The sequence below is a fragment of the Aphelocoma coerulescens genome, assembly GCF_041296385.1.
Source record: "Aphelocoma coerulescens isolate FSJ_1873_10779 chromosome W unlocalized genomic scaffold, UR_Acoe_1.0 ChrW_unloc_scaf_4, whole genome shotgun sequence".
Lineage (NCBI taxonomy): Eukaryota > Metazoa > Chordata > Aves > Passeriformes > Corvidae > Aphelocoma > Aphelocoma coerulescens.
The window spans coordinates 2,056,507-2,080,334 of NW_027184083.1; the positions used below are offsets into that span (position 1 = coordinate 2,056,507).

The 23,828-nt window shown below is 45.2% G+C and overlaps 1 pseudogene; it reads left to right on the forward strand.

Annotated features, from left to right (window-relative positions):
* Positions 1 to 23,828, forward strand: part of LOC138102884 (Krueppel-like factor 9) — a 47,657-nt pseudogene that overhangs the window by 20,210 nt on the left and 3,619 nt on the right.

Sequence of the window (23,828 nt, forward strand, 5' to 3'; positions counted from 1 at the left end):
TTTAGGAGATACTATGCAGATCCTTCGTAACCCATTGGTCTTTACCTATCCCAGATCCTCTGTAACCCATTGGTCCTTTACCGATCCCCTGTATCCCTATAAAAGCAAGCCCTCTGGCCCCTGTGGCTGAGAGAGGGTTCTCGTCCCTGGCTTTCCCCTTCACCGGAGGGGACCAACAATAAAGCTACCTTCGTGCGGAACCAGCCACACAAACCTCTCATCTCTCTCTCTTGTCTGGCTTGGCCTGGAGGCTGCCCTGCAGAGCTGAGCTGGAATCACGAGCTGATAATCACTAAAGAGCTGACAGTCTCTGCAAGGGCCCTCCTGCCAGCAGCTGAGGGAAGACACCGGGCCTCGGGAAGGCGATTCCTTTCGGGACCATCTCCCCGGACTGGTCACCCCTTCCTGGGTCAGAGCCGCTGACCCCCATCACCAGCTGTAATACAGTGTCATACTTCTTTGCTATTTATATTCTATATTATCACTAGATTGACAGACTGTACACATACATATATGTTGGCATTCTTCTGCTTGAACTTTTTTGAGTACTTTATATGAACATAAAATGAAATTTATATAATGCAGTGACACATTGACAATTCCTTTGCAATAAGACTGAAGAGCAGAAAGTGGAGTCAGCAGGACATATTTGCTAACCCAGACCTTTGCCTGCAAACCCTGTTCTCAAGGATTTATAAAAACATGCAAATTCTTAGGGTTCTAATAGGCATATTTCCAGGTATTGGAGAAATATGACAATATTGACTAGAAGCCTTGCTAACTGAACAAGGTAAGCAAAAAACATAAAGTCCAGTGTTGCCTGACTCAGTTGTGAGGGCTTTTTTCTGTTTCAAAATATAAAGTTAAGTGAGTATATGTTTCACAGTGGGGAAAACACCCCACAAAGCTTGCATGGGTTATATTAATTCAATCCATGTAAGGAAGTACACATGTAGGAGAGAAACAGTAAGCAGGCATTGTCCATAAGGATGCAACTCCTGTTGCCAGATGAATGTATTGAAAATGCAGCTCTATTGAGTTCCTGCATGCTGTTGTGTTATGATATTGAAGACCATGTGGTAGGCATCACCTGTGCTTTTTTTTGTGTCTCTTGCACTTCTAGCCATGTGGGAATGATCATTTCCCTTCATTAATTGCAGTGCTGTTCTGCACCACACTGTCATTCATTGCCTCATAGAGCTCCCAAACCTGCAGCCAGAGGAGCAGGCAGAAGCCAAGTTGAGATTAAAAGGCCAAACTCTGGGGTAGTGATGACAAAGCACACTTAAAATGTTTATTTGTGGTAATGTAGTTTATCATCTGGATGTAAGCTATGATGGCTGTGAATAGCCTAAGAACACTATAAATATATTGAAGAGTCCACTGAAATATCGACTAATGAATTAATATTAAATAATCAAAATTATATTCTCGTTCTGAATACACATAAAATTGAGACCAGTAATGTACATCAGTTTCATCACATGTGTTTCTGGCCACAAGTGTTAAGCTTGTCTCTACATTAGCATTTTGATAAGATAACCACCACTTAACCTTCTTTACCCACATCTTCAGAGAACAGAAGAGTACACTGCATTGAGGACAATGCTTGCTCTAAGCAAGCTGAGCTTAACCGTTGTCCACCTGGTTGTGGTAGGCTCTAGAGGCATGTTGACTGTGGTTACTTTCAGCTATTCCCACAGATGCTTGCAACATTGATCTTTGCAGAGCCAGGTCACCCAGTGGAATCTAAAGACAAGTCTTCCTTTGCAACACAAATGCAGAAGGAGAGCCAAGCACTTGAATGTTGGAATTGTAAAAAGGAGAAAGGGCCCGGCAACTCCAGCGGGGGGAGAAAGTTGCAGTCCAAAACCAATTTGGTTGATAAGAGCAAAACTCTGTTTATTAGCAATCCAAAGGCACTTATATAGTATACCAGCTTGTTAACTCCTAAGTGGCTTAAAGCTTATCAAAGCGCATTTCTACTTCTACCTAATTGGACTTACATTGGCAAGTTTCTATTAGTTATGTTATGATTAAAAGAATTCAATGTTTACCTCCCTTCTCTGGGTCTTATCTGAACAGCTGCAAGTCTTCAAACTCCCTCTTTGTTCCCCAGGCCTGCTTGTTTTCTTCACACAAGAATTTTCTCATGGAGAGTTTTTTCTCACACACAGGCCTTTTGCTTGCAGGCTCTTGCTACAGTTCTTTTATTGATCCCAATAATTCTATTTCCCAACACTTGAAAGAGTGAGCCCCAGCTGTGCATAAGGCTATCTGTGTTAGCATGTTGGTAGTTCAGTGTCTGACTCTAGGCTGGAGAAAAAGATGGTCCTATCTTTGCTCAGGATGCCTAGCCATGAACCTTCTTCTGAAGCAAAGTGCCTATACCAAGTTATTCCTCTTTGTGCTAGAGAGGAGGAAGGGGACAAGTTCCATAATGCTATTATACCCAGTAGCTCAGTAATTAAAAAATGCCATCAGTAGCTGAAAGACCAGTTTTCAAGTTCCTGCTTTGTGGAGTTTAGAAAGAGAACCCTCTGATCAGAGAAAGTTTCTGCTCCTTACCTTGTTGAAGCTGTTCCTCTTTAACAAGCAGTTAATTATTTAGATGGAACAGGAACCTAAACCTTCTTGATAACAGGTAAGTGCCCCAAGCACCATGCTGAGTTGGTTTCTCTCCATTGTTCAGTTAATATTTAAATAATACTGCAAAATGGAGGAAGTTCAAATGGAGAAAAGATGGAAAAGGAAAAAAGGTAGAGACTTGTCCCAGAGTACCCGAGAGTCATTGCTGAGGATATTCCTCTCAGCTATGAAAAGTGTGAATTTAAGTCTCAGATGAGTTCTTTCCTCTCCTAGGTAGGTTCCCTAACTAATAGACATAAGGGAGCACAATCCCCCAAATAAAACCTTTTCTAAGGCATATGGGGAGGGATGTAATACAGTAGAGAATCTCCAAGGATGTTCCTTACATCTGACACTGTATCAGATGGGGGTAGCAGCAAGACTGAGCCTTGTGGATTCAAGATGTGAGCTAGGATTCTCAACAGTTCAGGAGAGCTGGATTGTAGTGGGTATTTTTGTATCTGGGTTTGGTTTTTTTGTTTGTTTGGGGTTTTTTTTTGAGAGAAACTCAAAACCACCACTCAACAGATGCTTACATGAACAGGTATTTGAGGATGTCAGAGCAGTCTGATTGCTGATTGTGGCATTTTTAACAACTTATTCAATCTGTGGTGTTAAGTCCTGAATGCAGGTAGAATAAACTTATTGATGCAAATTATTCATCTGCTGCCTATTCTGTAATCACCTGACATTGATTAGGGGTCTGTTAAATCTGTTGCAAGACTAGCTGTTTGAGGTTTAAGTGTTCTAGAAGTCCTTGTTTTATACATATATATCATCCTCACTGATGATCTTGCTCTGTGCTGTTTGTCGCCAGCATCTGTAGCTTTGGTTACCATGTTTTAATGATCCAATTTTGGGCTCTCTCAGAAGAGGAAAAAGATTGCTTGAAATTTCACTGCTCAGAAGTGCGTGCACAGATGCCTGTGAGATTTGTCTTCATCAGAATATGTTGGATTTTGAATGAGTGTCCACATGTCCCACAAGAAATTGCTCATTCAGTGTGTGTGGGAAAAACAAGGACACTGGAAGACAAAAATAAAAGACCTGAGATAACAGCTATTCTGAGGCAAGGAAGAAAGCCTGTCCATCTTTTTTCCTGCAATAAGCTGGACCATGTTCTTTGCACTCATCCATCTACAGAACCTTTGATACTTTGTGAGACACTGAGAAACACAGAAGTGGTGGCTGAGTGGGTTCACAGCAAGAAGAAAAGAAAAAATGCTTATTGTGGTCATGTCTAAGTCAAGGATTGTAGTTCAGGACCAGATCTTTTCAGGATACCAAGATTTATTTGGAAAGTTTGAGTTTCAGCAGGCACAGAGCTTCAGAAGGATCTTGGAAGACAAAGACAAGAAGGTATGCTAGATTCTCCTATTTGAACCACAGAGCTGAAGCTGTGGGAATACTCTTTTTTCTTTTTTTTTTCTTCCCTCCCCTTCCCACCTCTGGCTTCATGCAAACAGTCCCATTTTCCTAATTAGTTTTACTCTTGCCTGATGGCAAAAGTTTTCCTTATTTCAGTTTTCCATAGTTGTGTGCTTTTCCATCTCCCTCTTTCCCATCATCTCCTTCAAATCCCTGGTAGGAAGAGGCCAGCCCTGCTGTAGCCCTGCTCTCTACCTCTGGATTTTAGGGTATGTGCTGCAGGCAGAGATGGAAGTCCCTGTAGCAGTAGATAATGGTTACAGCTATGACGTTACATGGCTAGACACAGAATGGGAATTGAGTACAGACAGTGCATCACATAAGTCAAACTCAAAACTGTTCTTCAGTTTTGATACTTAATATAGTTGCTATTATGCATCCTAGGCAGCACAGTCCTACCATGTACCTGATGGTATCTTTTGTAAGCCAGTCAAGGGTGTCTAATTAGCTGTCCGTTCATGCAATTGCAACTACAGTTCATTTGGCTTCCTTGTTAATGTGTGAAGCAGTATCATAAGCATTATTTGATAACAAACTGTTCTGCATTAGCTAACATAGATCCCAAACATGCCTGTGTCCAACTTCACTACTGTCAGCCAGAAAAACAAAGCAAGTCTAACCAACAGCTCATCTTGGTCAGACTTCCATCCACACCACCATCAATTTCTGAAAGTCTTCTGTAAAATCAGTGCTCAAACAATTCCAGTGATTTACTTAATTTGAAGTTAATACACTGTGGAGTGAACTTAAAATTGTTTGCATCACAGGAACTCAGTTTGTTCCAGTCCTAGTGCACTTTCTTTTATCAGCCTTTAATAGCCTAAGTATGTGCTTATCAATTTTGTCTTCAGCTTTTTCAAACACTGCTTTTTAATTTTCCCTCTGGAAAAATAAGAAAGTCCAGAACTTCTTTATCACTTGCTTGTCTAAATTAAGTCATCTTTGTTAAAGCCACTGAACTGAAGCTCCTAACCTCAGTCATCTACATCTAGAATAGCATCTTGTAGTGAGAAGACAAATAATGAATCAGGATATTTGGTATAATACCTATGCTATTAATGAATTTACTAATGCACATGTTATATTATTTTTTTCTTGTGCCCCCACCCTCCTGAAACCCTGCCTCAGCTCATAAAAACCAGCTTAGAAACAGAGTTTAAACTTGCAGAGGAATAAAAAACTCTCAATTTGAGAGAGCATGTAAGGAGTAGGGAGAAAAGATCAACTGGAGTGAGAGAACAGAAATCAAAAGTATCCACAATGGCTTTATATCCACATGGGATCTGATGCAGAAGTGTGAGTTCTTTAGACTTCAGAAAAGATCTATGGAGAACTGATGTTAGCTTGTACTGTTATGTCCACCACTATGTCCTAGATTGTTGCTGCCTGTTCTGAGCTTCCCCTCCCCCTCCCAAAGACACTTGCCTCTGCCATGTGCTCTGAACCCCTTTGTTCTAAGGGCGGGCAAAACCAAATGTAACTCAAACTCTTTAGCAGTGTCTGATTGGCCAGTCACCCTGGGTCTGCCCCCAGTCCTCCCCCTTCCCCTTCTCCGAATAAAAGAGACAATCGAGGGAGGTCCCACCCTCTCTTGGCTCTGCTTTCCTCCTGTGAACATCTCTTGTTGTCTGTTTCTTTTGAAAGCTTCTAACTGTGGGAAATTGAGCGAGCAGAGAGCTATATTTCTCCTTCTTTGCTTCTGCTGATGGTATTTGCTTTGCAGCTGATACAGGTACCGATTTTAGAGCTACTAAAGTGCTAGATTGCCCGTGCTACCTCTCTAGGCTGCTCCAGGCTTTCTAAGGCATTAAACTACTAGCCTAGCTGGTAAAAAGCTGAAAAGATACCTTCCTCACTAGATGGCAAACAGGACAAAGAATGGGAATTCTGAAGATACCTATTCCAATAACCTTTAAATGAATTTGTTTCATTTGTTGCTTCTGTAAGCTGCCCTGGATATGTCTTTTGAATAAAGTCTTCTCTCTTGTTCAGATTCTATTGCATATGGTTCTAAGGTATTGTTCATACTTCAGTGGCCATTCCTCCATCACTTAATTAAAATATAGGTTGAACAAGCTACAGCTTATTTTAAAACAAACATATCGGCAGCAAAGGAAATAGTACATAATACCACTTTGTTGTGATAAGTGACGCAGAGTCCTCAGGCAGGTGCAAAGGGGAGCTTGTTTATTCCAAAAACCAGGCCTTTTTAAGCAATTAGGCCTTTATTAGTAACATTCCATTAAAGCCAAACAAATATAATTCAAACCAACCACCATAAACCACGATGTGAACACGTGATGGTTATAAAACTTGTTTTCTACGGTTACGTAACACGTTTTCCACCTCTATTCCAGCTGAGTCATTCCCAGAATCCTTTTCTACTTAGCTGAAATACAAGGAGTCGGCTATGATTTTACAAAGGCAACAAGGCCCTTTTTCTGTAAGGCTTTGCCTATCTGTAACGCCACTTCATATTAAGGGTTTATTCTGCTCATTTCAAGCCTTAGCAGTAGTAAGGGGAAAAACATGCAGGGTAGGGGAATGTCTGACTAGAGCAGAGATGTCAGTAGCACCTTGTTATCCAACCTAGATACCTAATTTCTAATAGAATTTGTCATTTCTGCAGGCTGAAGAGCTTTCCTGAGGTAGAGTATAAGAAATGTTGTTTCTGGGTATGGGGCAGAATGTCTGAACTTTTTCCACTACTCTGGAGCCTAGGTACCTGATATAGAGCCATTTACTAGATGCCTCCACACATGCAGGATTTATATCACTTCTCCTACATTCCCTGGGAGATCTAGAAAGCTTTTCTGCACCTCCTACTGATGCCTGCTTCAAGAAACTGTGACAGAAACCATGAGATAGTAAAAGGGTAGTACAAGTGAAATGTTTGACTCAAATATCATGTACAGACATCAAACAAAGCCAGAAGAGAGCAGTTAGCATGATGCCATCACACAAGCACTCTGTATGGTTGTGCACACTTCCCAGTAGTGCCCTGGGTTGTAGCTGTGATCATGGCCTTTGTGTATATGAGCAAACATAAAGCTTTAATTTTTTTTATACAGAAAGGCTTCCAATCATGTTTAAAAACATACAGCAGGAAGCCAAGAAATATGTAAAAAATGACCCACAGTTCAGAATTGCTTGCAGTAACATTTCCACCCTGCCCTGGATTAATGTACCAGGCTAAACTGGAATTTTACTATTTCTGATTTCTTCTTCCTCGACCAAGAGCCAGTCTTGCTGTGAGATGAGGAAAGAAATTGCACTGGAAGCAGGCTATGCTGTATTACTGTCTCAGTCTGGCTCTGTGGGCTCACACGCGTGCATGCACAAACACATGGCTATCTTCAGTATAAAGTCAGCGGCAAAGAGGCAGGAAGGGTCCTTGCGTGGGTTCCCACAGGAGCATTTATTGCTTCCACACTGTAGAAGGGTCAGAGGTGTTGAAAGATGAAGGGTACAGATCAATAAAAGAGCTGTACAAGCAAAGGCCTGCATGAGCAAAGGCCTGCATGGGAAAATGCCTGCGTGAGAAAATGCCTGCGTGAGAAACAGGCCTGAGAACTAAAAGGGAGTTTTAAGGAGGTACAGTGCTGTGCTGGTAAGATGTACTGACCATGAGAAGGGAGGAGAACTTTGATTTCTCAAGTCAAAACATAAATAATAGAAGCTTGCCAAATGTAGTCTTTTATCTAACCCAATTATGTAGAAGTAAGAATGCGCTTTTGTAAGTTTAAACCAATTAAAGAACTGATAAGCATGTACTCACACACTATATAAGTGCCTCTGTATTGCCAATAAACGAAGCTTGCTTTATCAATCACATTGATTGTCTGCATGTCTTCCCCCCGCCGAAGTCAGCAAGTCAGAGGCAAAACACCGAGAACACAGGAAAACTCAGGGTTTTATCCAGAGGCGGGGAAAAGGCGGGACTAGGGAACAGGGACCAATGGGGAAGCTCTGGGGGAGTGGCGAGGGGCAAGGGCCAACAGCCAACCAGGAAAGCCGAACAGGGGTAGATTACCATAACAGAACAATGCATCCTGGGAGAAGCCTTTCTGGTCACCCTAACCTAAAGAGGTTCTTGTGGTACTAGGGACTTGTCTTACTGAGAATGAAACATGGATTTTAAAAAAAACATTAAGATTTTAGGTAAAGGTTAGCTGTGTTGAAATTAAAGTAGATGGCCCAGCTGGAATTAATTAAAAGTCAATAATTAGTCAAGAAGAGCTGGACCTGAAATAAGCTTTAAGATGTAACTGATTGTTAAATAACTAATTGCTTGTCACTTTTATATTTGTTTAGCTGTGCTTAGAATGAAAAACAGAAACATTGATAAATAGATCTAAAGAAATGCAGACAATTACCAATTTCCCCTGCCTGAGAACCTACTCAGAAGTCACGAAGAGAGGAACTGGAAGGTCACCAGAAGTAATTTGTATTGTCAAAACCCAGAAAGGTAGAAAGGTCAAACCAAGGGAAACTACTTTTACTTTATCTTCGAGACCACCGAAAGCATACTACACATGCTTAATGACTTTAAGCTAATTACCATACGAAGCGGAGAATGGGAGGTTTCAATGTTATAAATATGCATTTGTATTTTGAATATTTAAAAGTTTTGTAAATAAATAGACTTTGTATTAGCTTATAACTTTGCATTGCGTATTAGGGAGCTACCCCATGCAGCTGCCCGGTGCTGGAATAAACATACACTTTTTAACTCTAAACTGTTAGAGAGTCTTTGTCTGTCTCAGTTGGGTGTTGATATTAGATCAATGCCCATATTTTGGTAAATCAAGAACTCTCTGTCCCTTGTAACGTAGGTTCACTGGCCATCACAATGCTGTGGCTGGCTTAAGAGGCCTTAGCATGCAAACTTTTGCTCATCTAGGTAAAACTACCTAATGCTGGTCATTTTGGGACAAAGTAATCTGACTGTCAACCCATTAGCTTGTCCATCTTATTGTCTCACGCTGTCTTGTTGAGGAGGGAAAATGAGAGTGTGGCCAGGTGGAGATCTGGCAGCCAACCAAGGTCAACCCACCACAGTCATCTTTGCAGATCTGAAAGAATTTGGTCTGTAGCAATGCAAGGCTCATGCAACCTGCAGAGGTGAACTGAAGGGATTTGGGGTGTTAGGGAAATTATAGTGAATACTGCTCACTCCTTACATCATTGCTTTAAAACACAGGTGCAGTGTATTTTAGTTAAAGATGTTTGGTTTTGTTCTTTACCATCATAGCAAACATGTTTATTGATAGAGCTGTGAATAACGAGATAATTTTCTTGCCCTTAAATCAGCCATCTAAAAGACTGAGGGGAGTCCTTTATTTTGTGGACCAGCTTGGATTTCTGGGCAAAAAGGAAAGGAAAAGAGGAGGAGCATAGGCTTTCTCTCTACAGCCACAATATTTTTCCTGTACATATTTGTAGCCCTGAGGCTGCACAGGTCTCCCAATCTCCTCCCCGCTAAATTCTTCCCAGAGTGGAATTACTTGTCCTAGATGAGATTTTTTTCGTCTTTTCTAATGGTTACAGATTATTTTATGCAGCAGAATTGAAGTATTAGAGGAATAATAGTGGTGTTCCTTTCTCAAACCATGGAAGTGAGCACAACATAAAAAATGTACAAGAATAGGCAGAGCTCATCTGTTGTTATCATAGTGATGCCATGAAGATTTTTGCCTTTTCTTTTATACCCCTGTTGTACCTTTTTGCAACTTCTGTATTCCTAGTGCTTTTTGCCTACATTCTTGGACTTGTTTGTCAAGCTAAGAGACTAAACATTTTAGAAGCTTCATAGCCAGGGATCAGTGTGCCCCAGACCCCAAGGTCCTCTCCAGAACACATTCTGTAAACCAAGATAGAACCATCCAGGGGAAAGTTCCTTAGGGAGGGGGGCTCACTTGAGCCTCTCATTGGGGAATCTTTGATAGATATGCTAATTAGTAAAACCTATAATGTTATACCCAATGTTGGGGGGGGGAGAGATAGACTCGTCGGGGTGCATCTCGATGCATATGACCTGGACATGTACACCTAAGGATCCTTAAAATAAATACCAAGGTAAAATCCCTTTTCCCCTTCTAACCGTGCATGACTCTTGATTTTAAGACCAGGAAAAGGCATCAGTTGGTGGTGACCATGAAGGGACCCTAAAGACCTTGAAACTCGCAGTCTTGGGTGGGAACACATCTTGCTTTGCCCCTCTCTTTGCCGGCAAATTACAGAGGGGCCGGAGCAACAATCTAAGACTGTGACAAGGACTTTAGGACCCAGCACAGAAAGGCAGAAGCACGGAAAGAGGTGAGTGAAAAGGGGATCGACATTACCGAGACTGTGCTAGCACTAGGGAAGGAGATCTCCGAGGGGGTTGGAAAGGTTGGGGGCATAGAAGCCCACAAAAGGGGAAAGCTTAAACTTTTCCCCTGCAAACTGTGGAAAGGAGGGGACGCCCTCCGTGGAGTCCACAGGAGCCCAGAAGCTGCATCCTACGCAGCCACAAGAGTGGCTCAGAGGTTGGTTGTTTGGTTGGTTGGGACGTCGGGAAGTTGAGGGTTCGAATCCTGTTGAGACCAGATTTTCGCACGGGCGCATTTACTGCTTCCTAAAACTAGTTGCTTTTTAGTATTTTAAAGTGCTGTTTTGAAGTGTTTGTGTAGTAACCTAGATAAACTGCCTGGGAAATCGGAATTCCAAGGCCAGATTGCAGGCTGAATTCCAGAGTTAAGAGCTTTCCTCTGGCAGAGTTTTCCTGTCTGTGAGCAAACATGGGTGGTGTGAATGAAAAAATCCCTCCTAACAGCCCATTTGAGCTGATAATAAAACACTGGAGATGGCTGACAGGGCGAAAAACTACTTTGGACACCCGAGAATTGATCAGACTGTACACATGGGTTTGGACGACTTTAAAATTAAGTCAAGGAAATTGGCCTCGCTATGGGAGTTTGGAAAGTAACATCATTACTGACCTGATGGTAGAATTGAGATCATTACGTAGGTTTGATGAACTAAGATATGCAGAACTTTTTACTATGTATTTGAACAGGGAAGAAGCATATGTGGTAGACAAAAGTAATATGGAAATGACTTTAAGGAGGAAAAAGGGAAAGAAAAAGCCGCAGCAAGCTGACTCGTATACTAATACGGACAGAGAAATTGATATGATAGATACAGATATGGAAGCACCAGCTTTGAGCAATGGGGGGGGGTCTCCCCCCCCGTTCAACGGCAGGGGCAGCCCGCACACGGGGGGGGTGGGGGAGCCACTGCTCCCCCACCACCGCCACCGCAGCCGCCGCCGCCGCCGCCACCGACTCGGCTGCTGAGGCAGCCTGCACAAGTGGGGCGGGGGATGGGGGAGCAGTGGCTCCCCCACTGCCACTGCCACCGCCACCACCGCCTCCGCCGCCGCCTCCCCTGTCCCCGCCGCAGTTCGAGTGGGGGCAGGGGAGGGGCAGGCGGCCAGCTCCAAGCCGGAGGAGCAGCGCGGGGCCCCCCTGCCCCCAGCCTCGTCAGAGGCAGAGGGCGGGCACAGAGGTAGGAGAGATGTAGACTGGCCACTGTCCCCTGACCGCCCTGGAGGCAGAAAAGAGGTAGGCATGCCACCGCCCCCTGAGTTTTCCAGAGGCGGAGAAACTGCAGACTGGCCACCGCCCCCTGACTGCCCTAGAGGCAGAGAAAGTGCAGACTGGCCACTGCCCCCTGACCGCCCCAGAGGCAGAGAAGAAGCAGGTATGCCACCGCCCCCTGACTTTTCCAGAGGCAGGGAAGGGGTGGATTGGCTGCTGCCCCCTGACCGCCCCAGAGGCGGAGAAGGGGTGGATTGGCCACCGCCCCCTGACCGGTCCAAAGGCAGAGAAGGTGCAGACTGGCCGCCGCCCTCTGACCTTTCCAGAGGCAGAGACGGGGAAGGGGGAGGGGAAGGGGCAGGCTGGCCGCCTTTCCCCGAGTACCCTGAACACAGAAGTGAAGGTAGAAATGGACACGGGCAATTGCGGCGGCATTCCCCAATACAGAGAACCGCAAGTTTCCAAGCCAGAGATAGGCGGAGCCGCACGTTCTCCCCACCCTGTGGCACAGACAGTGTTAAAGCTGAGAGCAGATGGGATGGCCCCGACCCAGGAGGCTCTTGCAGAGCTAGGGACGGGAGAACCCGCTTGAAGCCCCTGCCTCCCTACCCCTCCACTGCTGCAAAGAGCGAGACAGTTCCTGATCAACATTTGCCTGGAACAAGTTTTAAAACCAATGAACTAATTTCAATTAAAAGCGAATGGGATGATTTTGATACAGACGGTTCTCACAGGGAGGGAGGTAGAAGAAGGGGCAGGATAGCCCGAGAAGCAATGAGAGCAGTCAGTCCTGTCGCTAAACACACAAGGTCCAAAACAGATAAAGGGGGGGAGGAAGAACTTGTATTAGAAGCACCTCTCAGACAGGCTGTGGGAAATCAAGGATTCACTTATATAAAGGCACCATTTTCTCTCGGAGAATTACAGCAGTGGAAAAACTCAATTGGGAAGTACAGGGACAACCCAGAGAGAGTAGCTATGCGTGTAGAAATGGCCATAAAATCCCAAAACCCAGATTGGGGTGATCTAAATGTTATGCTAGATGAATTATTGGATAAAACAGAGAAAGAAATGGTCAACAAAGCTGCTATATCTGCTATAGAAACTCAAATTGCAACTGGGAGTCTTCAAGGGTCAGTTAATGATATCTATCCCCTAGCGAACCCTGGCTGGGATCCCAATGTCCCAGAACAGATGGAAAAGCTGAAGCGATACCAAAAATGGGTGGTTGTTGGGTTAAAATGTGCCGTTCCTAAAGCAGTGAATTGGGCTAGGTTATATGAGATCAAACAAAATCCAAATGAGACCCCCACAGAGTTTCTAAATAGGCTTAAAGAGGCTGCACAAAAATACACTACCTTAGACCCTGACTCACCTGAGCAGCAGATCCACCTGGCTTACCTGTTTATAGGTCAATCTGATAAGGACATAAAGAAAAAGCTGCAAAAGATAGATGGGCCCCCGGACATAAGTAAATTGTTGACTGTAGCCTGGAAGGTATACCAGAACAGGGACTTAGCAGACAAAGATAAACATCATAAACCCCACTACAAGAAGAAGTATGATAAGGGAAAGTCATCTGAGACATCAGAAAGGGGTCCCCCTTTTCCCCTATCTGAGGACTAATGCGCAATTTGCAAAAAACAGGGGCACTGGGAAAATGAGTGTCCATCACGAGCAGAAAAGAAGCCCCTAGTTTCGGAACTAACTGTAAATACGGACTGATGGGGACTGAAGGTAACTACCCCAGCAGAGCCTTCGGTTGTAGCTAAGCTGGGGAATGATGATGTTGAATTTCTGGTTGATACAGGGGCAACATATTCTGTGTTAAATACTTTAAAAGGTAAACTGAGTCAAGACGCTGTGGATGTGATCGGAGCTACAGGGGTAAGTGAAACAAGGCCTTTTCTCCAACCTTTAAAATTTAAATTGGGAAGACACTGGGTCACTCACCAGTTCCTGTACATGCCAAATTGTTAGGCAGAGATTTATTGGAAAAATTGGAAGCAGAAATTAAGTTTTCCAAGGAAGGGGGAGTGAAAGTTATAATCCCAGAATCTAAAATAATCGAAGCAGCTGCTACACTTGTACAGGAATGCCATGGAAAAATTCCCAAAGAAGTTGAAGAGGCTGTCATTCAAATAGTGTGGGCCAATGATTCTCCTGGGAGATCCAAAAAAGCTGAACCTGTGAGTATCACACTCAAAGCAGGGACTACACCAGTAAGGCAAAGACAATATCCTCTGAAATTGGAAGCTCGTAAGGGATTAGTACCTGTAATAAAAGTTTCTCAAATTTGAGTTGTTAGTGGAGTGTGAATCCAGGTACAACACACCAATCTAGCCAGTAAAGAAAGCTGATGGTAAAAGCTACAGGTTGGTACAGGATTTGAGGGAAATCAACAAGATAACAGAGGACATACACCCAGTGGTAGCAAATCCTTACACACTTTTGACAACACTAACAGATGAATTAGGGTGGTTCACTGTTTTAGATCTCAAGGATGCCTTTTTCTGCATTCCTGTGCATAAGAATAGCCAAGAACTCTTTGCTTTTGAGTGGGAGAATCCTGAAACAGGGAGGAAGACCCAGCTCACCTGGACAGTTTTACCACAAGGATTCAAAAACAGCCCGACCATATTCAGAAACCAGCTGGCAAATGAGCTTGAAGACTGGAGGAAACAAGAACCAGAAAGAGCGGTTCTCCAGTATGTTGATGACATCTTGATAGCGGCCAAGACACGAGATGACTGCATTAATGCTCACTGTAAGTCTGTTGAACTTTTTGGGCCAAAGTGGGTATCGGGTCTCGAAAGAGAAGGCACAAGTTGCCAGGGAAACACTTGTATACCTGGGCCTGGAAATTTTCCGTGGACATCGACAACTCAGCAGAGAACGGAAGGAAGCCATCTGTCGACTTCCAGAGCCCCATACCATAAGGGAGATGCAGGCCTTCCTGGGAATGGTAGGTTGGTGTCGCCTGTGGATATCAAACTATGATATACTGGTGAGACCTTTATTTGAGGTCCTTAAAGCAGCTGAAAAGGGGACAATCATGTGGACAGCGAATGCCAGGGCTGCATTTAAACAGCTGAAACATTCCTTGATGTCAGCCCCAGCTCTGGGGCTGCCGAACTTGACGAAACCTTTTGAACTCTTTACACATGAGAGACTGAATGTTGCTCTGGGGGTACTGGCACAGCACCTTGGAGACCAGCGAAGAGCTGTGGCCTATTTCTCAAAACAACTAGACAATGTAGCCCAGGGTTGGCCAGGATGCTTGAAAGCTGTGGCAGCAACAGTCCTTCTGATACAGGAGGCCCATAAATTCACCCTTGGGCAGCACATTGTTGTGTATGTACCCCATGCAGTGTGGGATGTGCCCAGCCCTTGCCCTGGAGGGATCTCTGCTGAGACAAGAGATTTTGCAATCGCCCAGCAGGACTCCCTGAAAAGGCAGCCACTTCTTGGTCATGGCGAGGAAAAGTGGACCCACAATCCTTTGAGAGACACTATGCAGATCTTTCTGTAACCCATTGGTCTGTCCCAGACCCTCTGTAACCCATTGGTCCCCTGCTGATCCCCTGTATCCCTATAAAAGGGAGCCCCCTGGCTCTGTGAGAGGGAGAGCTCGTCCCTGGCTTTCCCCTTCGCCGGAGGGAACCAACAATAAAGCTACCTCTGTGCGGAACCAGCCACACGGGCCTTCTCATCTCTCTCTGGTCTGGTTTGGCCTGGAGGCTGCCCTGCAGAGCTGAGCTGGAATCACAAGCTGAATCACTAAAGAGCTGATAGCCTCTGCAAGGGCCCTCCTTTGCCAGCAGCTGAGAGGAAGACACTGGGCCTCGGGAAGGCGATCCCTTTCGGGACCATCTCTCCGGACCAGTCACCTCTTCCTGGGTCAGAGCCACGGACCCCACCACCAGCTGAAATAGTTTTTCACCTGTGTGGGTTCGGTAGTGCTGGGTAAGCTCATCTGAGCGACAGAACTTTTTAAGGCAGCTGGGCCACGTACAGGGGAATGGTCACTCACCTACAGGGAGGAAAGGATGACAAGAAATTTAGGCAAGGGATATAAACACCAGCATATACAAGCTTTTCTGCAGGACAGCTTAGAAGCTAGAGAATATGTTGCTGAAGGGAAAAGCCACCTTTATTTCTTGCCATGGTGTCAGTGTCTGCAGAACTGTTGGTCACTTACTCCATCAGGTTGTAGTTTCACCTCTAGCAGAAGCCAAAACCCCCTTCAACTGTGTGAAACACACACTACGGCAGAACCTTACATGACTCTGAATGCTATTGATGCCTTTTCCTGGTCTTAAAATCAAGAGTCATGCACAGTTAGAAGGGGAAAAGGGATTTTACCTTGGTATTTATTTTAAGGATCCTTAGGTGCACACGTCCAGGTCATATGCATCGAGATGCACCCCGACGAGTCTCTCCCCCCCAACATTGGGTATAACATTATAGGTTTTACTAATTAGCATATCTATCAAGGATTCCCCAATGAGAGGCTCAAGTGAGCCCCCCTCCCCAAGGAACCTTCCCCTGGATGGTTCTATCTTGGTTTACAGAATGTGTTCTGGAGAGGACCTTGGGGTCTGGGGCACACTGATCTCTACCTATGAAGCTTCTAAAATGTTTAGTCTCTTAGCTTGACAAACAAGTCCAAGAATGTAGGCAAAAAGCACTAGGAATACAGAAGTTGCAAAAAGGTACAACAGGGGTATAAAAGAAAAGGCAAAAATCTTCATGGCATCATTTCCCCCCTTTTAGAGACTAACAAAACTCTACCTTGTCTAGTCTCTACTCTACTCTATTTTTTACCCACAGAACCGGTTTACACAACCGGCTGCTCCACAGGAAATTACACAGATAATAACTACAATTACAGCTATTATGAATATTTCTTTTACTCAGGCCCAGTTTGGTAACCATAAGGTGAGGGTATCAAAAATATGATCAAATTTTAAAGTGTTATTTCTAGAAGCCACTTCATGTAGAATTTGAGTTCTCTTTCAAATTTCATCTAAATCTTTCTTAATTCTTCCACTTTGGTCCACATAAGAACAACAAGAGGTATTGACAATAGCACATACACCTCCTTGTGCAGCAAGTATGAAATTGAGAGCTATCCTGCTTTGCATAACTGCACGGGACAGACTGTCAACTTCTTCCTGTAAGGCTGAAATTGCATCTGCAGTATGCTGCTCAATGCTTTCAATGATGGCCGAGATGTTTACAATTGCTCTCTCCAGTTCAAATACTCCATAAGCGGGTACAGGGGCTCTGATTATGCTATGAAAAAGTGTGGGACGTTCAATGAGGGGATTAAGAGATCTTTTTCTCTTCTCATTTGGTTTTTCAAGATGGTCAAATATTGTTATATTTGGGACCACAGCCCCAATGGCACAAGCCTGGTCTTTGTTCACGGGCATAACTTTCCAGGCCTTATCACCACATATCTAATACAACCCCATCCCAAACGGCTGAGCCAGTCTCCACCCTGTCAATTTTATCTTTGCTGCAATTCTTGGGTCTATTATTTTCCTGAAATGGGTCTGATGACAATATGAAGGAAGAACAGTTTTTCCTGTGGCGTTTACAATTGCTCAAGGAACTTTATAGTTTGCACACTTTACCAGGCCACTCAGGGTAATGGGAGGCAGAAGGGTGCTATTAATTGGTTCCCACGTTTCAGTGCGGTTCTTTTCCATTAAAATGCTAATCAATGGCCAGTGACCTTTCCCATCTAGGGGTGGTAACTGAGTACAGATCCAGCAATCGCTCTTATTAAGAATTTTGGACCCATTTTGGACCACAGTCTTATGCAAATCATGGGGTGAACCCTGAACCATGGTTACCAGTTGGGCAAACAGCAAACATGTAAAAAACAGTTTAGACTGCATCTTTTTGATTTGTGTTAGTCTCTGTCTCCTTGGTGATTTTGGGAGCAGAAGCTTTCTTCACCCTGGAGTAGTGAATCCACGGTCCCTTGCCAGCAACCTTGACCGCAGTAAAAGTGGTCAGCAAAACTTGGAATGGTCCCTTCCACTTGGCTTGCAAGGGGTCACTGTCCCACCACTTGATGTAGACCCAGTCTCCAGGCTGGAATGGATGAGCAGGTGTGTCCAATCCTATTGGTTTGGATAACATGACGAATCTCTGGAGCTTCTGCAAAGTGGAACTCAGAGCCATTAAATATTTCTGCAAATCATTTTTACCTCTCATATGAATTTGCCCTGGGATATGTGGAACTTGGTATGTCCTGCCATATAATATTTCATAGGGACTGAGGTTGTCCCTTCTCCTTGGCTGTATGCGGACTCTCAGCAAGGCTATAGGCAGGGCTTGAACCCACGTCATGGATGTCTCTTAACAAATCTTGCAAATCTGGGTTTTGAGGGTCTCATTCATGCGTTAAACTTTGCCACTTGCCTGGGGCCTGTATGGTGTGTGCAGGTCCCAGGTAAGTCCCAAAATCCTGCTAACTTCCCCAACCACTGTTGCAACAAAATGTGGTCCCCTATCTGATGACATTCTCAAAGGAACCCCAAATCTTGGTATTATATGATTGAGCAAAGCTCTCACTACTTTTTTGCTGTGTTGGTGTGACAGGGGAAAGCCTCAGGCCATCCACTGAAGGTGTCAACCAGTACTAGTATATACCTGCATTCCTCTTTGCGTGGCATCTCAGCAAAATCTATTTGCCAATAATCTCCCGGGAGATCTCCTGTCTTTGTCACTCCTAGCACAACTCTTTTGCTTGTGTCAGGGTTGTTTTTACAGCAGGTTTCACACTTGCTTGTTACAGATTGTACAATATCAGTCATTCTTTTCTCTATCACTACTTTCTTCAAATGTTTTAAAAAATTTTCTGTTCCCCAGTGGGTACTTTCATGCTCTCATTGGGCTATTTCCTGAAGGATCAGGGGTGGAACTACAACTTGTCCTACTGGGGTAACAGCCCAACCACCTTCTTTGATTTCAGCCTTAAGGAACTTAATTAATTTGTGATCCCTGTGGTCATATTTTGGGGTAAATGATGACAAATCTATCTCTTTCTGTGGTACCACTGCAAAAATGCCTTTTTCTGCAATCCCCCTGGCTGTTTTGTCAGCAAAACCATTTCCCAGTTCGGGGGCTGTTTTCCCTTTTTGATGACCCTTGCAATGCATGATAGCCACTTCCGCAGGCTTCCAAATGCTCTGTAAAAGTGCAAGAATTTGTTTAGCATGCTTAACTTCATTACCTTGAGCAGTCAGCAGGCCACGTTCCTTCCAAATAGCTCCGTGGGCATGAACAACACTGAAGGCATATTGGGAATCAGCCCATATGTTCACCTTCTTCCCCTCGCTCAGTTCTAGAGCTCTCGTTAGTGCAATGAGATCAGCTTTCTGTGATGACACATCTGGAGGCAAGGCTTTTGCCTCAATGATTTTATCTGAGGTGGTTACGGCGTAACCGGTCATCTTCCTACCATTTCTCATGAAGCTGCTCCCATCAGTGTACAATTCCCAGTCTGGATCCTTCAAAGGAACATCTTTCAGGTCTGGTCTGCTGGAATAAGTTTCCTCTATTGTCTGCAAACAATCATGCTCAGGCACACTGTTAAGTAACGTGGATGATAAAAACATTGCAGGGTTTACCACAGAAGTTGTCTTTAGAGTAACATCACCCTGTTCTAATAACACAGATTGGTATTTGAGCATTCTGCTAGGGGAGAGCCAGTGTCCTCCCTTTTGCTCCAGCACATTTATCACTGCATTATTTCAGCTGGTGGTGGGGTCCGTGGCTCTGACCCAGGAAGAGGTGACTGGTCCGGAGAGATGGTCCCGAAAGGGATCGCCTTCCCGAGGCCCAGTGTCTTCCTCTCAGCTGCTGGCAAAGGAGGGCCCTTGCAGAGGCTATCAGCTCTTTAGTGATTCAGCTTGTGATTCCAGCTCAGCTCTGCAGGGCAGCCTCCAGGCCAAACCAGACCAGAGAGAGACGAGAAGGCCCGTGTGGCTGGTTCCGCACAGAGGTAGCTTTATTGTTGGTTCCCTCCGGCGAAGGGGAAAGCCAGGGACGAGCTCTCCCTCTCACAGAGCCAGGGGGCTCCCTTTTATAGGGATACAGGGGATCAGCAGGGGACCAATGGGTTACAGAGGGTCTGGGACAGACCAATGGGTTACAGAAAGATCTGCATAGTGTCTCTCAAAGGATTGTGGGTCCACTTTTCCTCGCCATGACCAAGAAGTGGCTGCCTTTTCAGGGAGTCCTGCTGGGCGATTGCGAAATCTCTTGTCTCAGCAGAGATCCCTCCAGGGCAAGGGCTGGGCACATCCCACAACTCCCCCTTCTGTATTTATTAAAAAGGCATTCCCAGCAGTCTTTCTGCAGCACCATAGGAGGCAAGAGAACATAAGTAACACAGTAATAATTACAATGAATACCCACAAAACTCCCTTAATCAAAGATGCAATCCATCCCGTTATTCCCCATCGTCCAAAAAGGTCATCATCTACTTTTAGGTCATAGAGGCTGTGGTGAGGATAGCATCAACGTAGATACATTTCATCTTTGGGCAGGGATGGGGCTTCTGAGAGGGAATATAAGCAAGATTTGTTAGCTCTGTGGTGGGAGGGGAGGTTTTGGGGTTTAGGGAGGTTTGACAAAGGTTGAGGGAAGGGGGTATTTTGGGGTAACAAGGGGTGACAACATATAAACTAAGAATCAGTTTTTTCAGGCTGTGTCTGGCCTACGGCCTGACTTTTTGCTGTAGCTTCTTGTTCAGCTTTCTGTTTCGTCTGCTGCCTTGTGGTGGGACGATCTTTTTCCTGGTTGGTGGGCATCTGGCGACGTTTTCGTCTCCATGCCGAGCTGGTCTGGTTTTGGGGAGGTCCTGTATTTGTCTCAGGAGAGTTCTTTGTGGTAGCAGTGTTTGTAGGGCCTAAGTATGGTTTTATACTTTTTCCTGGGAACCACTTCGGGCCGGATGGTAGCTGGACACAGGCGTAGCCTCTCCCCCAGGTAATCAATTGGAAAGGCCCAGAGACCTTGTGTGATTCAGGGTCCTTTACCAGCACTGGAGGCTTCTCTGTGAGCTTAGCTTGGGTTGAGTTTGAGAAGTGGCGGAGTACTGGGGGGTCAGGCTCTGACGATGTACCATTTAGGAAGTTAATGACATAGAGAGCCTTACAGAGTCTTTCAACAGGAGACAAGATTTCTGTTTCTCTCCGTTGCTGGTTGAGGACTCTTTTTAGGGTTTGGTGGGTCCTTTCTACGATGGATTGTCCTGTGGGATTGCTAGGTATGCCTGTCTTGTGTTTTATTCCCCATTGGTTGAAGAAATCTTTTAGCTTATGAGAGGTGTAGGCAGGCCCATTATCTGTTTTGATTTCTTCAGGGACTCCCAGGGTGGCGAAGGCAAGGAGGAAATGCTTGGTGACGTGGACGGCACTTTCCCCTGCATGGGCTGATGCAAACACTGCCCCAGAAAATGTGTCAACTGACACGTGCACATATTTGGATCTCCCAAAGGATGGGAAGTGTGTTACATCAGTTTGCCACAATTGGCAGCTGTTCAGACCACGGGGGTTGACTCCGGTACCCATAGATGGTACTTGGTAGTTCTGGCAGTTCGGGCACGTTGCAATGATCGCTTTTGCTTGATCTTTTGAAAGCTTGAACATTCTGACGAGGGCAGGAATATTTTGGTGAAAAAATGCATGTGACAACTTCGCCTGGGCAAAGATGTCAGGGACGTTTGCAGTCTCTGCTGGCATGGCCAGTGCATCTGCTCTCCTGTTCCCTTCAGCGATGGGACCAGGGAGGTCGGTGTGTGACCTCACATGCATAATGTAGCAAGGCTGTTTTCTGTGTGAGATTAAATGGATTAATGTAGAAACCAATTGATATAATTTTTTGTTGGAGACCTCCTTTAGAAAAGCATGTTCAGCCCTCATAGCTATACCAGCGACATAAGCCGAATCAGTGACCAAATTAAAAGGTTCATCTTTAAACTTCTCAAAGGCTCTGACAACAGCTGCTAACTCAGCAATCTGTGGAGATCCCTCTACTATTTGGATATCAGATTCCCATTTTTGGGTATTGGGTTGTCTCCATGTCAGGACAGATCGATGTGACGAACCTGACCCATCGGTAAAGACGGTCAGAGCTTTAAGAGGTTTTCTACTTTGGATTAATTTTGGAATCAAATTAAAAGCTGCATCGCGGTAGAAAAGTCTATGTTTTGGCATGTGAATGGAAATTTGGCCTGTGTAGCTATCTAGGGCTAACTGGAGGCTCTCATTAGTCTGGAGCAACAGCTTCAGATCTCCAGTGGTCAATGGCAAGTATATGCATGTGAACTCACACCCTGCAAGAGAGCGGAGACGAGTTCTGGCCTTTTTTATTAAATGTGCCATTACTTCTTGGAAGGTGGTTAATGTCTTTGTAGGTTGATGGCTTGTGAAGACCCATTCAAGTATCAGCAAAGGGTCTCTGAGTTTAGGGTCCCATTGGAAGATCAGTCCATGGAAGCGGGGAGCTTTACCCAAAACTGCAAACTGAAGAGGCAGGCTGGGTTCAACGCGATGGGCTTGGCGTGAAGACAGGGCTTCCTGCACTTTGGCGATGGTATCTCGGGCTTCAGGTGTGAGGGCGCATGGAGAATCCAAATCTTTGCTGCCGTGGAGGAGGTTGAAGAGAGGAGCAAGGTCTTCTGTTGTGACTCCCAGTAGGGGGCGTATCCAATTTATGGATCCGCACAGGCTGTGTAAGTCCCTTAGGGTTTTAGGGTCCTTTTTGATGGCGAGTTGCTGGGGTACGATGGTTCTCTCTCGGATCTGGAGGCCGAGGTAAGTCCATGGGCTGGAGTACTCCACTTTGTCCTCACGAATCTCAAATCCTGCTTCTTCTATGGCCTCAATTGTCTTTTTAAGAGTTCTGTCCAAGTAAGTCTTTTCTGATGCACAGATTAGTATGTCATCCATGTAGTGGTAAATGATTGCCTCTGGGAACAGGCTCCTGATGGGGGACAGAATGTGGGCGACGTACCACTGGCAGATGGTCGGGCTGTTCTTCATGCCTTGTGGGAGGACGAGCCAATGGTATCTTCTGAGTGGGGCTTCATCGTTAAGAGAGGGGACGGAGAAGGCGAACCGTGGTGCGTCCTGGGGATGGAGCGGGATGTTAAAGAAACAGTCTTTAATGTCTATGATGGCCAGCATCCAGTCTCGGGGCAGCATCGATGGTGATGGCAGGCCGGGTTGGAGGGGGCCCATGTCTTCAATGACCTCATTGATCTTTCGTAGGTCATGGAGTAGTCTCCATTTGTTTGTACCGGGCTTTTTCAGCACAAAGACAGGGGAATTCCAAGGGCTGGTGGTCTCGGTGATATGACCTTTGGCAAGTTGCTCTTCCACCAGGGCTTCCAGCGCGCTGAGTTTTTCTTTTTCAAGGGGCCACTGCCTTGTCCATTTTGGGTTGTCAGTCTTCCAGGTGAGCGGGGGAGTAGATGGCAGTGCGCGTTTCTCAGTGGCCCCAGTCAGAAATCCTGGCTGGGAATGGTAAGAGTGGCACCCCATTGGGATAGAAGGTCTCTGCCCCATAGGGTGATGGGGGCTCTTACCACGAATGGTCGGGTGGTCGCTATCCTGCCCTCAGGTCCTTCAATGACAACATTTCGTTTGCTTCTCATGGACACTGCAACTCCACCAATCCCGGAGATCATACCTGCCACTGGCTCCAGTTCCCAATTCCCTGGCCACTCGGAGCGGGCGATGATGGTCACGTCTGCTCTGGTGTCCAGCATCCCTGGGCGGTAGACCCTCTCTCCTTTACAGAACAAGCTGCACTCGATGGTCGGTTTGTTTGAGCCCACAATCTCCATCCACATTGCCATAGGATTGAGAGGAAGCTGTTCTGGGCGGTTCTGTGGAAGTAAAAAGGCTTGGGCAATTGGTGTTCCCTGTTGGAGAAAGAAAGGTATGTCTGTGCAGCAAAGCTGGACAAGAATCTCTTGTCCAGGTTGCACTGTTTGTATCTCAGGTAATACAAAGAGTTGTTCTGAACCATGGATGGTATCGCTTAGGATAAGAATGTCCCATGGGCCGTCATGCGGTCCATACTTTCCTGTGGGAATACGATAAAAACGCTTGTCAACAAAGTTAAATGGCAGTGATGTTACCAGTTGGCGTCTGGTCC